Genomic DNA, 15,424 nt, shown 5'->3' on the forward strand with positions numbered 1-15,424 from the left:
CTGGAATGGAGTCATCAGCCCTGGAACTAGCATTTTCTTCAGCAGCCTGAATGTCATTAGCGGTGCTAGCATGTTCTTCAGTTGGCTGAGCAGATGCTTCAGCACGAGGAATTTCTTGTTGCAATGGGGCTGGAACATTTGTGAATTTCTCAATCAGTTTCACAAACCTGACTTTGGCTCCTTGCCAATTAGCATGGTAAGCATTGAAGTCATTGCTGAGGGTTTTGATTTCAGCTTGGATCTTGAGGAGTTCATCAGGTGTCATATTGACAATGTTATTCTTCAGGAACTTCTCCTTTCTGAACTGAGTCTTCTTGATCTGCCTGGCCTTCTCAAATTTCCATTTCTCTTCAGTGATGAAATGGGTCAACATGTGACTTTGACCAGGAGTTAACTTAAAATCAGGCATAGGAGTATTTGGATCCTTGTGCCAGAGATCAATGTAATCAAGGATCGCCCTTGGATCCAAAAGCAGTGGCACATTTGTGCCTTTGGCTCTAGCGGCCCTTTCTTGTCGGTCTCTGATGATTTCTGCAAGTTCATCATCATCAGCTTCATCGTCAGATGGCACATGGAAGGCAACCTGTTTCTTCTTTGGACTAGGCCGAGGACCTCGACCAGCCGTTGCCTTAGTTTTCAACAGAGTGGAGCCTGATGAAGATTTTGGTGCAACTGAGGAACTTGCTGAGGCACTAGAGGCAATAGAGATGCCTGTTGTCCTTTGGCATGTAGCCAGATGTACAGGTGTTGAGGACTTTGCCGGAGCAGCCGAGGACTTTGGAGGAGGAGGAGGAGTTGGTACTGGCCGTGAGGGCTTTGAAGAATCTGGCCGTGAGGGCTTTGAAGATTCTGGCCGTGAGGGCATTGCTGAGGAACTTGGCCGTGAGGGCATAGTTGGTGAAGCACTTGGCTTGTGAGCAGCCTTCTTTGCCATTGATTTTCTTGGCTTGACAGAGGCCTCGATGGCAGTAGCAGCAGCAGAGTCTTCATTGAATTTCCTCACTGCTTCTTTAGCTTGTCTCGCCAACTTAGCTTGGCGCTTGGCCCATTCTTCAGGAAAATCCTCACCACGCTTGATGCTGGTGGGGTCAGCTCTTTGGCCAGGTGCCAATGGAGCTCTTGGGCATGGAGGATTAAGTATGAATTTCTTCATATACTTTGGAGTCACATATGTGTACTCCCTCCATTCTCTTGCCCATCTCCGTTCAATCTTCTGTATGTGCACCTTGCGCTGAGTTTTGGTTTCCTTTCCATACTTAGCCTCATCAGGTGTGCAATAATCAGCATAGAGGTCCTCAGGGATTTCAAAAGCAGTCATGACCTCTGGCTTCTTTCCTCCTTTCTGCGGCCTTTTACCATCAACCATATTCTTCAGATGAGGAACTTGAACAATCGAATTTTCTGAAGAAGTGTGCAACTTTTCTTTGAGGAACGCTGCAAATGAGTTAAGTTGATGAGAACCTAGTGATTCGGCAGCGGACATGAGTACCTGTGAACAGAGTATAGTTGCGAGGAATTTGGAGAGGTCATATGCGTTCTCAGAAGGTTTTTCAAAAAGAACAAGTTTGAGGAATTTTAACCAGATGAGCCTTGAAGAATTTCACTAAGCATTCTTTGTCTTAGGTTCCAGAGTTGCATAGATCGAAGATCCACACAATTGAGGAATCTGTAAGAAAAATGATGCTTAGAGAAACGAATCAAGAACAGATGACTAGCGAGGTGTTTTGAGTGTGAGGATTTGAAGAATAAAACACCTTTGAAGATTTTGTTGTGAAATTTCAAATCAAAAGGGGTAGTAAATGTAACTTTTAATTACCCTGTGTGAAGAACACGACGAATTGAGAAGTAGAACTGTGAAGTTCGTCGATGTAGATCTTCCACGCCCTAACTTGGCGGAGGAAGACAGCTACGGCGGCGGCGGAGTGAAGATTTCCGCGGTCGGTGCGAGTACGACGGCGATGAGGTCGAGGCAGTGAAGCTATTCCTCACCGGCGACGATGGAGTAGCGGCTGCGCTAGGGTTTGAGGAGCTCGAGCGAGACAGAGAGAGAGAGCGGTCAGGCGGAGTAAAGGAAGTGAGGAAGGGATGAGGGGGTATTTATAGTCGCAGTGAAAAACTGTTCGCCCAAAGATTTTGGACGAACCTGCCCCTGACCCTTCTCCTTCGCTTGACATGTGTCACCCACGTACTGTGGAGTGGAGATCGTGTTAGATCGTGGGTGAATAGATAAGTCTATCGTGGGATCCGGAATGGATTGAGCGGTAAAACCGAAAATTTTGGATAAGATTAGTTTTAAAGTTCCGTTCGCAAATTCTTCAGCTGTCAAAGACACAATGAAGATTTTGAACGAGTTTCAAATAGAACGCACATGACGAATTTGTGAATAGATTGGGTTGAGTATAGCATAGAGGGGGAAGGGTCCGATCACATTCACCTAGCAGAAAAATGCAACTTGAAGAAATAGCCATAAGTGAATGCTGTAGAGGACATAAACTCATATATATATATAGTCAATGAAGAAAAACGACGGAAACAGTGAAGATTTTGCAAAGTTGGAGAATTTAAAAAACTGAAGAATTTCAAAAATTAAGGAATTTCAAAAATGAAGATTTTCAACTTTGGTGGTGGCGTGACCCACCGTATAATGATGATTTCAGACACCGCGTACAATTGTTGTAGGGTTTTGACAATCAAATTCTTCATTAATTTCTTCACACTTAGAGTGTTATTCTTCATTTATTGAAGAAAAACGTTTCTTCATGTGTTGCACATCTAAGTCATCAATTTTGCATAAGTGTCAGGATGTGTGTCCTTTTTCAAAGAACATTCGAAGATTCTAAGATATTTAGCTCACACCGCAACTTGCTAAATCTCTTCTCATCCAAGGGCTTTGTGAAGATATCGGCTAGTTGTTCTTCAGTATTCACGTGCTCGATGGAGATGTCGCCCTTCAACACATGATCACGAAGAAAATGATGACGAATCTGTATGTGCTTTGTCTTCGAGTGCTGAACTGGGTTGTGAGCAATCTTGATGGCACTCTCATTGTCACAGAGGAGAGACACATTCTTCACGTTGATGCCGTAGTCCTTGAGGGTTTGCTTCATCCATAGCAGTTGAGCACAGCAAGAACCAGCAGCAATGTACTCAGCCTCTGCAGTAGACAGTGATATGCAATTATGTTTCTTTGAGGACCAACAGACCAAGGATCGTCTGATGAAATGACAAGTACCAGATGTTGACTTGCGGTCCACACGATCACCATCATAGTCAGAGTCAGAATATCCAATGAGATCAAAAGTAGAGCCCTTGGGGTACCATAATCCTAGTGTTGGTGTGTGAGCTAGATATCGAAGAATATGCTTCACAGCCTTATGGTGTGATTCCTTCGGTGCAGCTTGAAATCGGGCACACATGCAAACACTAAGCATTATATCTGGCCTAGATGCACATAAGTACAATAAAGAGCCAATCATGGAGTGGTATACCTTGTGATCGAAGTCAATACCATTTTCATCAGTGCATAGATGGCCATTTGTGGGCATAGAAATTTTGACGCCTTTGCAGTCTTGCATGTCGAATTTCCTCAGAACTTCCTTGAGGTATTTCTCCTGAGATATGAATATACCATTGTACTATTCACAAATTTGAAGACCTAAAAAGAATTTCAACTCTCCCATCATAGACTTTTCATATTCTTTACTCATCATATAGGCAAATTCATCACTATAACGTTGGTCAGTACAGCCAAAGATAATATCATCAACGTATATTTGGCACACAAACAGTTCGCCATCATAAGATTTAGTAAAGAGAGTAGGGTCGAGTGAACCGGGTGTGAAGCCATTCTTCATGAAGAATTCCTTCAAAGTGTCATACCACGCCCGAGGGGCCTGCTTGAGGCCATACAGGGCCTTGTTAAGTCTGAAGACTTTGTCAGGATTCTATGGATCTTCAAAACCTGGGGGTTGAGCAACATATACTTCTTCCTCAAGCTTACCATTGAGGAATGCACTTTTCACATCCATTTGTTGTAAGATAATATTCGATGGTTAGCATAAGCAAGTAATATGCGAATAGCCTCAAGTCTAGCAATAGGTGCAAAAGTTTCATTGAAATCAATTCCTTCAACCTGTGTGTAGTGTTGAGCTACAAGTCGTGCCTCATTCCTCACCACAAGGTCATTTTCATCTTGCTTGTTGCGGTAGATCCACTTTGTGCTGATGATATTATGCTTACGAGGATCTGGACGTTTGACCAGTTCCCAAACATTGTTGAGCTTGAACTGATGTAATTCTTCTTGCATGGCCTAAATCCACTCAGGCTCCAGAAATGCTTCATCTACCTTAGTGGGCTCTGTAATAGAGACAAAAGCATAGTGCCCACAAAAGTTAGATAAATGTGAAGCTTTTGAGCGTGTGAGAGGACCTGGCGCTCGAATGTCATCGATGATCTTTTCAACTTGCACTTCTTTTGCAATGCGAGGATGAGCTGGTTGTCGTTGAGGAATTTGATCAGCATTTTCTTCAGCACCATTTTCTTCAGCATTTTCATCAGGTGCACCAGCTCGATTTTCTTCACGTTCTGGAATGAATTCTTCAATAGATTCTTCGGTAGGAATAACATCCTCAGTAGCCTTGAACTTGATAGAATCCTCATGTTCTGGTTCATCTATCACAGAAGGTAGGTGCTCTCTTTGCGAGCCATTAGTTTCATCGAACCGCACATCTACAGTTTCAACAACCTTGTGAAGAACATTGTTGAAGACTCTGTAGGTGTGCGAGTCCTTTCCGTAACCAAGCATAAAACCTTCATGTGCTTTCGGTTCAAATTTAGCATTGTGATGAGGATCTCTAATCCAACATTTAGCACTGAAGACTTTGAAGTAACTCACATTGGGTTTCTTGTCAGTGAGGAGTTCATAGGCATTCTTCTTGAAGAATTTGTGAAGATATACCCGATTGATGATGTGGCACGCAGTATCAATTGCATCAATCCAAAAACAACGAGGCGATTTGTATTCATCAAGCATAGTGCGAGCCATTTCAGCGAGGGTTCTGTTCTTGCGCTCCACGACGCCATTCTGCTGAGGAGTATAAGGAGCAGATAACTCATGTGTAATACCAAGTTCATCAAGATAGCCATCAAGACCGGAATTCTTGAACTCAGTCCCATTGTCAGTTCTGATGTGCTTGATCTTCACACCAAAGTTGGTTGAAGCCCTCGAGGAAAATCGTTTGAAGATTTCCTGCACTTTATGTTTGTAAGTGACAATGCGTACCCATGTGTAACGAGAATAGTCATCAACAATAACAAAGCCATATAGAGATGCATCATTCGAAACAGCAGAATAATGATTAGGACCAAAGAGATCCATGTGAAGCAATTCGAATGGACGAGTAGTGGTCATGATAGTCTTCGCTGGATGCTTGGCCTTTGGTCATCTTTCCAGCTTCACAAGCTCCACATAAGTGATCCTTGAGGAATTTGACATTCTCAATGCCAATGACATGCTTCTTCTTCGCAAGCGTGTTCAGATTCCTCATGCCAGCATGACCAAGTCGTCGATGCCATAGCCAGCCTTCTGAAGCTTTTGCAAGTAAGCACATGGCTGGTTGTGGTCCTGTAGAGAAATCAACAATATACAGATCTCCTCTCCTAAAGCCTTCGAAGACTTTGGAATGGTCAGCTTCCATGATCACAACACATCGATATCTTCCAAAGACAACAACCATATCGAGATCACAAAGCATTGAGACAGACATGAGGTTGTATCCTAAGGACTCGACAAGCATGACTTTGTCCATGTGTCGATCCTTTGAGATCGCAACCTTACCTAGACCCAATACCTGACTTTTGCCTTTGTCAGCGAAGATGATGTGCTTCAGATGTGACAGTGTTAAGGGAGCATCCATCAATAGATTCTTGTCACCAGTCATGTGATTTGTACATCCACTATCGAGAACCCACTCGTTGACTTTGGGCTGATCATCCTGCAGATGAATTAGTGCAACTTACGATCTCATATACTTCATCAGTGAAGAATATGATATCAAGTTCATCAGATGAATTTCTTCAAGCAGTAAAACAGATATTTCAGTATGAGGACGTGTGAAATGAAAGTTCATTTCATCATGATTCGCCTGCGTCCTTTTAGGCATTTTTGTCAGTACACTAGCAAATTCTTCAGACATTTAAAGCACGTCTGGAGACCTGACCCTGCATAAAAGATTAGTCTTTTTCTTCACCACCCACATCTGAAGGGGTGGCAAAGAGTTCATCACTCTGCGAGCATCAGATGAGAAAGGTGGCATAGAGGCCAATCCATTTCGTTTCACATAAGAGGGGTTAGGGTAGGCATATGAATAAGCAGAAAAATTCTTCGAGGACAGGACTTATGAACATAATGATTTGAAGAATAATGCGCATATTCATAGCCCTTAGCTCTACCCTGTGAAACAGAGGGGTTAGCACGATGATGATCATATGAGGACTTTGATCCATTTGAGGAATTTGATCCACGTGAGGAATTTGGTCCGTATGAGGACTTGGATCCATATGAAGAATTAGGTCCATATGAAGAGTTTGATCCGGGGTTCCTATTCTTCACAGGTGGTGTCATGAGGACATTCACCTGAAGACTTTCAACATAACTTTTGGGAACCCGGATTTTCTTCATAGGGGAACCGTTCCTGCAGTTAGTGCCAACATATCTAGCAAATACTTCACCATTCTGATTTTTGAACAGTTTATAGTTGGAGTCAAATGACTCATCAGAAGAATGAGGAGATTCACATGTAAAGCCAGATAAGTTTTATGGATCAACTGGAGGTCCCTTTGCAGCAACCCATGAGGTTTTGGGGTACTGCTCAGGCTTCCAATATGTTCCATCAGCATTGAGTTTCCTCTCAAAGGCAATACCCTCTTTCCTAGGGTTTCTGTTGAGGATCTGCTTTTTGAGCACGTCACAAAGAATCTGATGCCCTTTGAGGCTTTTGTACATGCCTGTCATGTACAATTCCTCTAGCCCTGCATCATTTGTGATACTAGCAATGTCCTCAGATGAGGAATTAGTGATAGCAGAGGCAGGTGAAGAATTTGTAACAGTTGAAGCATTTGAACATTCAGGTGAAGAATTAGCAGATTCATGTTCAATGCACTTTAAGCATGGAGGAACAAATTCTTCTTGAGTAGCGTTGATTTGTTGAGCAAGTAACGAATCGCGATCCTTCTTAAGATCTTCATAACTCACTCTTAGCTTCTCAAGATCTTGCTTTCTTTGAAGAAATTCATAAGAAAGCTTCTCGTGATCAGATAAGAGAGTGTTATGATGACTTTGAAGATTGTTAAACTTAGACTGAAGTCTCTGAAGATTTTCAGTTAATTCTTTAGTGCGGTCCATTTCATCACCCAACATATCATCACTTTTGTCTAGCATGTTTTGAAGTTTTTCAATAGCCATTTGTTGTTTCACAGCAATCTTAGCAAGTTTAGAGTAACTGGGCTTAAGATTTTCATCAGATTCATCCTCACTAGATTTAGAGGAGGGGTATTTTGTTACCTTGGCACCTTTTGCCATGAAGCAATAGGTGGGAGCGTAGTCATCATTGTCTTCGTCAGCCTTGTTGGTGCGGTCAATTTCTTCAGAGTTGAAGATAGACTTGCTGACGAAAGCAGTAGCAAGAGCCAGACTCGCCACACCAGACTTGGACTCCTCAGATGCCTCCTCTTCTTCATGTTCCTCAGATTCAGCTTCAGAGTCCATTTCCTTGCCAATGAATGCACGAGCCTTCTTGGAGCTGCTCTTCTTGTGAGATGAAAACTTCGAGGATTTTGATGATGAAGACTTTGAAGATTTCTTCTTCTTCTTAGTGTCATCAGAACTGTAATCCTTGTATTTCTTATTCTTTAATTCCTTTTCCCATTGAGGACAATCCTGAATATAGTGACCAGGTTTCTTGCATTTGTGGCAAAGTCTTCTCTTATAGTCACTTGATGAGGAATCACTGCTTCTTGAGGATTTTCCAAAGCGACCACATCTTGAGAACTTCTGGAACTTCTTCATGAGCAGTGCTAGCTCCTGGCTCAATTCTTCAGGATCACCAAGGCTACTACGAGAGTCTTCACATTCAGATTCAGACACAGCTTTGGCCTTCAGGGCACATGGTTTGCCATAGCTTGAACCATAGAGATCTCTCTTTTCAGCAAGCTGGAACTCATAAGTATTTAGCCTCTTGAGGATATCAGCGGGATCAAGTGACTTGTAATCAGCTCGCTCTTGAATCATCAGTGCCAGAGTATCAAATGAGGAATCTAGCAATCTCAGCAATTTCTTCACCACCTCATGGTCGGTGATGTCAGTGGCGCCAAGCGCTTGAAGCTCATTTGAGATGTCAGTGAGGCGATCGAAGGTTTGCTGAACATTTTCATTGTCGATTCTTTTGAAGCGGTTGAAGAGATTGCGAAGAACATCAACACGAGAGTCACGTTGAGTTGAGACTCCTTCGTTTACTTTGGAGAGCCTATCCCAGATAAGCTTAGCAGTTTCCAAAGCACTCACGCTACCATACTGTCCTTTACTCAGATGGCCACATATGATATTATTCGCTTGAGAATCGAGTTGCTTGAATCTCTTCACATCAGCAGCATTCAGAGAAGGTGTGACTAAGGGAATACCATTTTCCACAACGTAGCAGAGATCGTTATCAATTGCTTCAAGATGCATTCGCATCTTATTCTTCCAGTAGGGGTAGTCCGTGCCATCGAAGGTAGGACACCCAGCAGAGACCTTGATCATACCTGTGGTCGACATAACTAGAACTCCAGGTGGTTAAACCAAAATCACACAGAACAAGGGAGTACCTTGCTTTGATACCAATTGAAAGTGCATTATATCGACTAGAGGGGGGGTGAATAGGCGATTTTTATGAATTCTTCACTGAGGAATTTGCCGGTGAGGAAATTCCTTAGCGAAGAACTACTTGCAGCGGAATAAGTACTCAGAAGTAAGCATAACAGAATACACACATAGTCATCATGATGAAATGAAGACAAACACAGAGTACAGAAAGCGTAAACACAGGATAACACAAGATGAAGACAAACAGACTGAAGAAATTGAACTGAGGAAATTGAGAAAGTCTTCAGTCAAAGTCTTCAAACATAGATGTGAACAATCACTCAACATAGTAATGAGGAAATGAAAGAGTTGAGGAAATAGAACCAGTAAGGTTGGTGAAGACAATGATTTGTTAGACCAGTTCCAACTGCTGTCTCAGTTGTACGTCTGGTTGGAGCGGCTGAGTATTTAAACTCGAGGACACGCAGTCCCGGACACCCAGTCGCTGAGCATGCAGCTCATGACACCAAGTCCTCACCGTATTCTCCTTGAACTAAGATCACTCAGATCTCGTCCAATTACTCGTGGTAAGTCTTCAGGCAACTTCCAAACCTTAAGAGACTCGGTCACTCGGCGATCCACAATTCCTCTTGGATGCTCTAGACCATGACGCCTAACCGTCTGGAAGAAGAACAGTCTTCAAAGGTAACAAGCGTCGGATCCACGCAGGATCAATCTCTTCAGTGATGCTCAATCACTTTGGGTTTGTAGGTGTTTGGGTTTGGGTTTTTCCTCACTCGATGATTTTCGCTCAAAGTCCTCAGAGGATGGGTTGCTCTCAAATGACAAGTGTCAGTTTCTCACGGAGCAGCCAACCAACTAGTGGTTGTAAGGGGCGGCTATTTATAGCCTAGGGAGCAGCCCGACATGATAAGACATAAATGCCCTTGTTGATATGACCGTTAGGTGGATAAGATATTTTGGGGCAGCTGGCGCGCAGCACAACAACGGTCAGAAATTTGACTCTCAAATTCCTCAGGGCTATCATGATCCTCACTGTGTAGGCAATCCGCACTGGCGAATTCCTAACTCCTCAGTCAGAACAAATTCCTCAGCGACCAGAAGAACTTCATCTCTGTCACTGAAGAAAGTGACTGAACTGTATGAGATTTCCAAAGGCTTCACTCGAAGGGTTTGGTAGGTTTAGGATTTTGAGTTGAGCATCACTTGGAGATTTTTCCTTAGTATTTCCTCGACCCCCTTTAATCGTATGGTGTTTCCTATGACTCAAGAAAGAGAAAAACAAAACTATGAAAACGAAAGTCTTCAAGCTTCATATTCCTCGCATGATTATCAAGTCTTCACGGACACACCAATTTCTTCACTTTCAAAGTCTTCATGAAAGTCTTCAGGAATACCAAAATCTTCAGTCAAAGATATTCATTTTTAGGGGTCGACTTTCTCTGTAAATATCAAACTCCTCATAGACTTATAGACCTGTGTACACTCACAAACACATTAGTCCCTTAACCTATAAGTCTTCAATACACCAAAGTCACTAAGGGGCACTAGATGCACTTACAAGTTCGGCCAAGAGTCTCCTGACAAGAAGAGAGACCTTAATGAATTTAGCACGTCACCCAAGGGCGAGTGCTGAAAGATATCTGCGGAGGTGAACTCCATGCTCGTTGCCCAATCAGATTCGATGGGCACGGATGCACGTGGTTTGAAGCCTGTAGCCGGAGACGAGTCCGAGGGTCCGATGACACCGGCCTCATAGGGGGTGGGGTCAGTGTTCGGCTCCAACGCCGATGAGTGTGCGACCTCCGTGGCGGGGTCCATCCACCCATCCTCGGATGGCGCGATCTGCTCCGGATTGATTCCCGGGGCCGCTGCAGGCGCGATCTCCCAAACATTATCCGATGGCAGATCTAAGTCATGCTCGTCGTGACTGTTCGGCACACCTGACATGGGTTCAAATCCGTCGAAGATCAAGTCTCCACGGATGTCTGCAGTATAGTTAAAGCTTCCAAACCCGACCTGGTGGCCAGGGGCGTAGCTATCAATCTACTCCAGATGGCCAAGCGAATTGGCCCGCAGTACGAAGCCGCCGAATACGAAGATCTGTTCGGGGAGGAAAACCTCCCCCTGGACCGCGTCGTTGAATATGATTGAAGGAGCCATCAAGCCTTATCATGACAACACAGTGGAACTCTCAGTGAAAGCACCAATGTCAGTGTCAAAACCGGCGGATCTCGGGTAGGGGGTCCCGAACTGTGCGTCTAAAGCTAATGGTAACCGGAGGCGGGGGACACGATGTTTACCCAGGTTCAGGCCCTCTCGATGGAGGTAATACCCTACTTCCTGCTTGATTGATCTTGATGATATGAGTATTACAAGAGTTGATATACCACGAGATCGTAGAGGCTAAACCCTAGAAGCTAGCCTATGATTATCATTGTTGTTGTCCTACGGACTAAACCCTCCAGTGTATATAGACACCGGAGGGGGCTAGGGTTACGCAGAGTCGGTTATAAAGAAGGAGATCTACATATCCGAATTGCCAAGCTTGCCTTCCACGCAAAGGAGAGTCCCATTCGGACAGGGGACGAAGTCTTCAATCTTGTATCTTCATAGTCCAACAGTCCGGCCAAAGTATATAGTCCGGCTGTCCGAGGACCCCTTAATCCAGGACTCCGTCACGGTGAACAAATAATTTCGCGTCAATGCGGCCCACTTATATTTTCTAAGAAATCCCAGCCCATTTGCACTTCCTTGAAATACACGAATTAGTTGGGCTCGTTATATATATAATGTTATGTTAGAAGGAGTAATTAATATCAAAAACTAAACCAGAGAGGCACATTTTTTATATATAAAATTAACAAATTAGCGAGTTATTGCTCAAAATAAAAATGAGAGCATTATTATGACATTGGTCCTTAAAATCTTCGCAAGCTTTTGTATGCAATCACCAGGATTTTTCCTTGCCTATGAGTCAAAAACAACCAGGATTTTCCTTGCCAACTTCTGTTAAACATTTACTTTTATAAGTTAATACCACGTGGGATGTTTTTATAATTTATATACAAGTCTCTATAAAATATAGGATAATAGTAATAATATAAATATATATAATGTGGTTAGAAGGGAAAACAGAAATTGGACACAGCATTATTATTCTTATATATAGATAACTAGAACAGAGACCTGCGTTTTATTAAAAAAAATACATTGGGCTGGAGATCTTTAAGAAAAAGCCCATAGGCCGGTATGGACCTCAAAAAATAAGTTGAACCCACTGTCTCCATATGTCGTGGGCTACGCATGTTAAAATACAAAACATAGGACTAGCTGATACTTGTTCGCCCTCTGGAAAAAAATGATACCAGCTAGATCCCCGAGCGACCTGGATTAAAGAGGGGTGGGTGGGCGGCGGCACAACTGAAGAAGCACATCAAGAGCGATTTTTTTTCTTTAGTGGATGGCTCTTGATGGCGTTTTTTACTCTACACCATACAACTTCTATTTTTAGCCTCCCAGTATGTGGTGGACTAGCAGCCCATTTGTTGGGCGGGCGAACCTACAGAAACCAGCACTCGATTTTTCATCAAGTCCCAAAAACAACACAATACTATGTTTGTTTTGAGGCCGAAAACATTACGCAGGGTTGAGCGGCGGAGGGGGAAGACAGAGCAAAAAGATTAAAAAGAGTTGATGCATCGTTGCTACCCTAACAAAGCAAGTGCAATTCTTCTCGGTAAGAAGGTGTGCCGTTGACACCCACACGTCACATACCCCACAATAGGCATACTAACAAGTTCACATACAAGTACAACAGAAAAGGTAAACATTCGTATCAAACTCAAGTGCACATGACATGTTCATATTCATAGCCAACATTCACTATCAACAACTCAAAAGATTCATATATACACAAGTTCAGCATGTCTATGCATCCAAATGATTGATAGATCACACAACAATATTCATAGATAATTCACAAAAAAATTCAGATATACACATGTTCAGTATGTTTATGCATCCAAATGATTGAGATCACAGCCAATATGATCCATGGACGAACATTAATTACCAAGCGTACAGACTGGTAAATGGTGTTCAGTCGGAGGTACTTCTTGCTAAAATTAATGCTTGTACGAGTAAACTTTCGAGTACATAAGAGGTAGCACGGACAATCTGAACTTTTCTTGTAGGTTTATCCTCAAATAGTGGCCCTGTGCCAAGGGAGGTTTGAGCAACTTGGCCACTACTTTCATCCAACTAGTTTACTGGCTCATCTTGGTCCAGTAGCTCGCCAAAATTCTACATTGCAGACGAGAAAGGAGGCGGTTGAGAAAATGAACCACCCAAATTTTTTGTGCAGTTCAACTGAAATGGAGCATCCCTGGCGTGAAGACTAATTAAGTGCGAGATGAATATATGTGTCAACCAACTTGTCTGGAATCTTTAGACTCCATGCCATACAGTTCGCTACCATATCTGCCGACAACCAAAAGGCACAAGTTGGGACCAAAGACTGGACTGTGTTTTTCTGGGCTATGCGCCAAGCAATATTTTTGGCGTTCACTCTCCTAATACTTGGAGTTTGACAACTGGTTGACGCCAGTTGATACTCGAATGGATATAGGCACTTCTTGTCAACATCGATGCTTGTCTGAGTGAACTTTGGAGTACATAGCAGCAACATAAGTATCTGTCCATCTGATCTTTTCTGCAGTTCTACTGAAATCACCCAATGCAATGATTTTCATGCGAGTTCAGGCTCCAAGTTACTCCTTCATAAAATCGGCAAACAGTAGCACAATACCAAATTACCAATACATGACAAGCACAATAATCAGGATAAAGACCAGTACCAACCTGTGTGATGTAGCATATCAATTACTATTTCCTTTGACTGGAAGCCGAGATAAGCGAAGCGACTGACAACAAAGGAAGAAAGCAGGCCCAGATTAGCGACTGACAGGAAAGGACGGAAGCTGTCGAGGCAATGAAGCACCCAAAGTTTTTGTGTAGTTCCACCAAAATCGAGCATCCCTGTTGGCACATATATTGAGAGAGTGAGATTACTATAATAGTGGGACTAGTTGATGAAACATACACTAACAAATAGAAGCACCCTCATTATCTTAATGGGTAAAGTTAGCAACATAGTAATCTTGCTTAAAGAGAGGTATTAGTTTATTTAATCAGTGCCAATTAGCTGAACACTCAAAGCATTGCCATGTATCATAGGTTGCAAAACTTTAACGTGCAAAGGTAAGGAGTTTCTCATGACAATAGCACGATATAAATAGAGATGACAACAAACTAATATGGATGAAGGCCGTACCAACCTGAGGAAAAAGGCTTATTCATGTAGTCCCATAAGAGATGATAAAGCACTCACTGGAATCACTCAATAGTATATATTTTTGTGCACTTCAAATGTATGGTTGAAATCTCTCTTGTTTACCAGTGCTGAGATTATATTGAAAGATTATCAAGAACTTCCAGAAGAGTTAAATCACTGGCTGGGATACAATTCATTGTATTGTCTTGTGTAGTTCCACTAAAATGTATGATTGGCACAACATGATCCCTGTTTGCACAAGTAGGAACAAGGTAAAACATTCATTAGCTTAGTGAGAAAGGATAGAAAGACATTAGCATATTACTCTAACAGTAGCATCAAAGTCATGATGGACAATACGCAAAACATTGCCTCATTGAACCAACGGCAATAAATTGGCATGCAAAACAATAGCACTATTATGTCATGACACTAATAATATTCGCTCCCTGCTCCACCACATGATTCACATCCATAGACAAACATACACACGTACATGATTCGGCATAGGGTGCTACTAAAGATTTGTTTAACTTCGACAGGAAAATTAGGCAATAATAAATTAGTGGTACTTAAGTACTCCTAATTAATTAAGTGAGATAGTAGAAGTGGAAGGGCTCCCTGGAGGATCTTATCACATGTAAGGTAGTCGTTGTCGAAGCCCTTGAATGGCCTCGACTGAGGCCTCTGGCTTCAGCAAGATCACCTTGGCACAGTTTATTCTTCTTCTTCTTCCTCTTCATGCTCTGTTTCTCTTTCTCCTCACCAGTTGGTGAAACCAAGTACATGGTTGGCCTTCTATTTCAGAATTGATTTTGTCAGTGAGGGAGTACAAGTGTACTAGTAAAAATAGCATTATTTTCTCATGGCAGTCGCAAAATAGAGATGAACACATGCATTAAATATCATTATTACCTAAAGGAAGGTTATGGCGCCAATATGGATGATGAGGATTGGAACACACATCTCCCTTTGTGCAGTTCCACCGAAATGAACCAACTGTTCCATTCTGCCATTCTAGTTAAACAACACAAAAGTCACTTCTTTTAAGAAGTGTTTTGTGTAGTGCACCAAAAGGTCACAACAGCAACCAGGTGAAATGGATATCCCTGCTTGCACAAAAAGCTATAGAGGAAACAATCAGAGTCTCAAACAATTATAGGCAAAAACATTTGGCTAAACTTGTCATGGCTTATAAAAGTGGCATGGCTTCATTTTACCAGGGTCAT

Source organism: Triticum aestivum, chromosome 4B (assembly GCF_018294505.1).
Source record: "Triticum aestivum cultivar Chinese Spring chromosome 4B, IWGSC CS RefSeq v2.1, whole genome shotgun sequence".
In the NCBI taxonomy this organism is placed as follows: Eukaryota; Viridiplantae; Streptophyta; class Magnoliopsida; order Poales; family Poaceae; genus Triticum; species Triticum aestivum.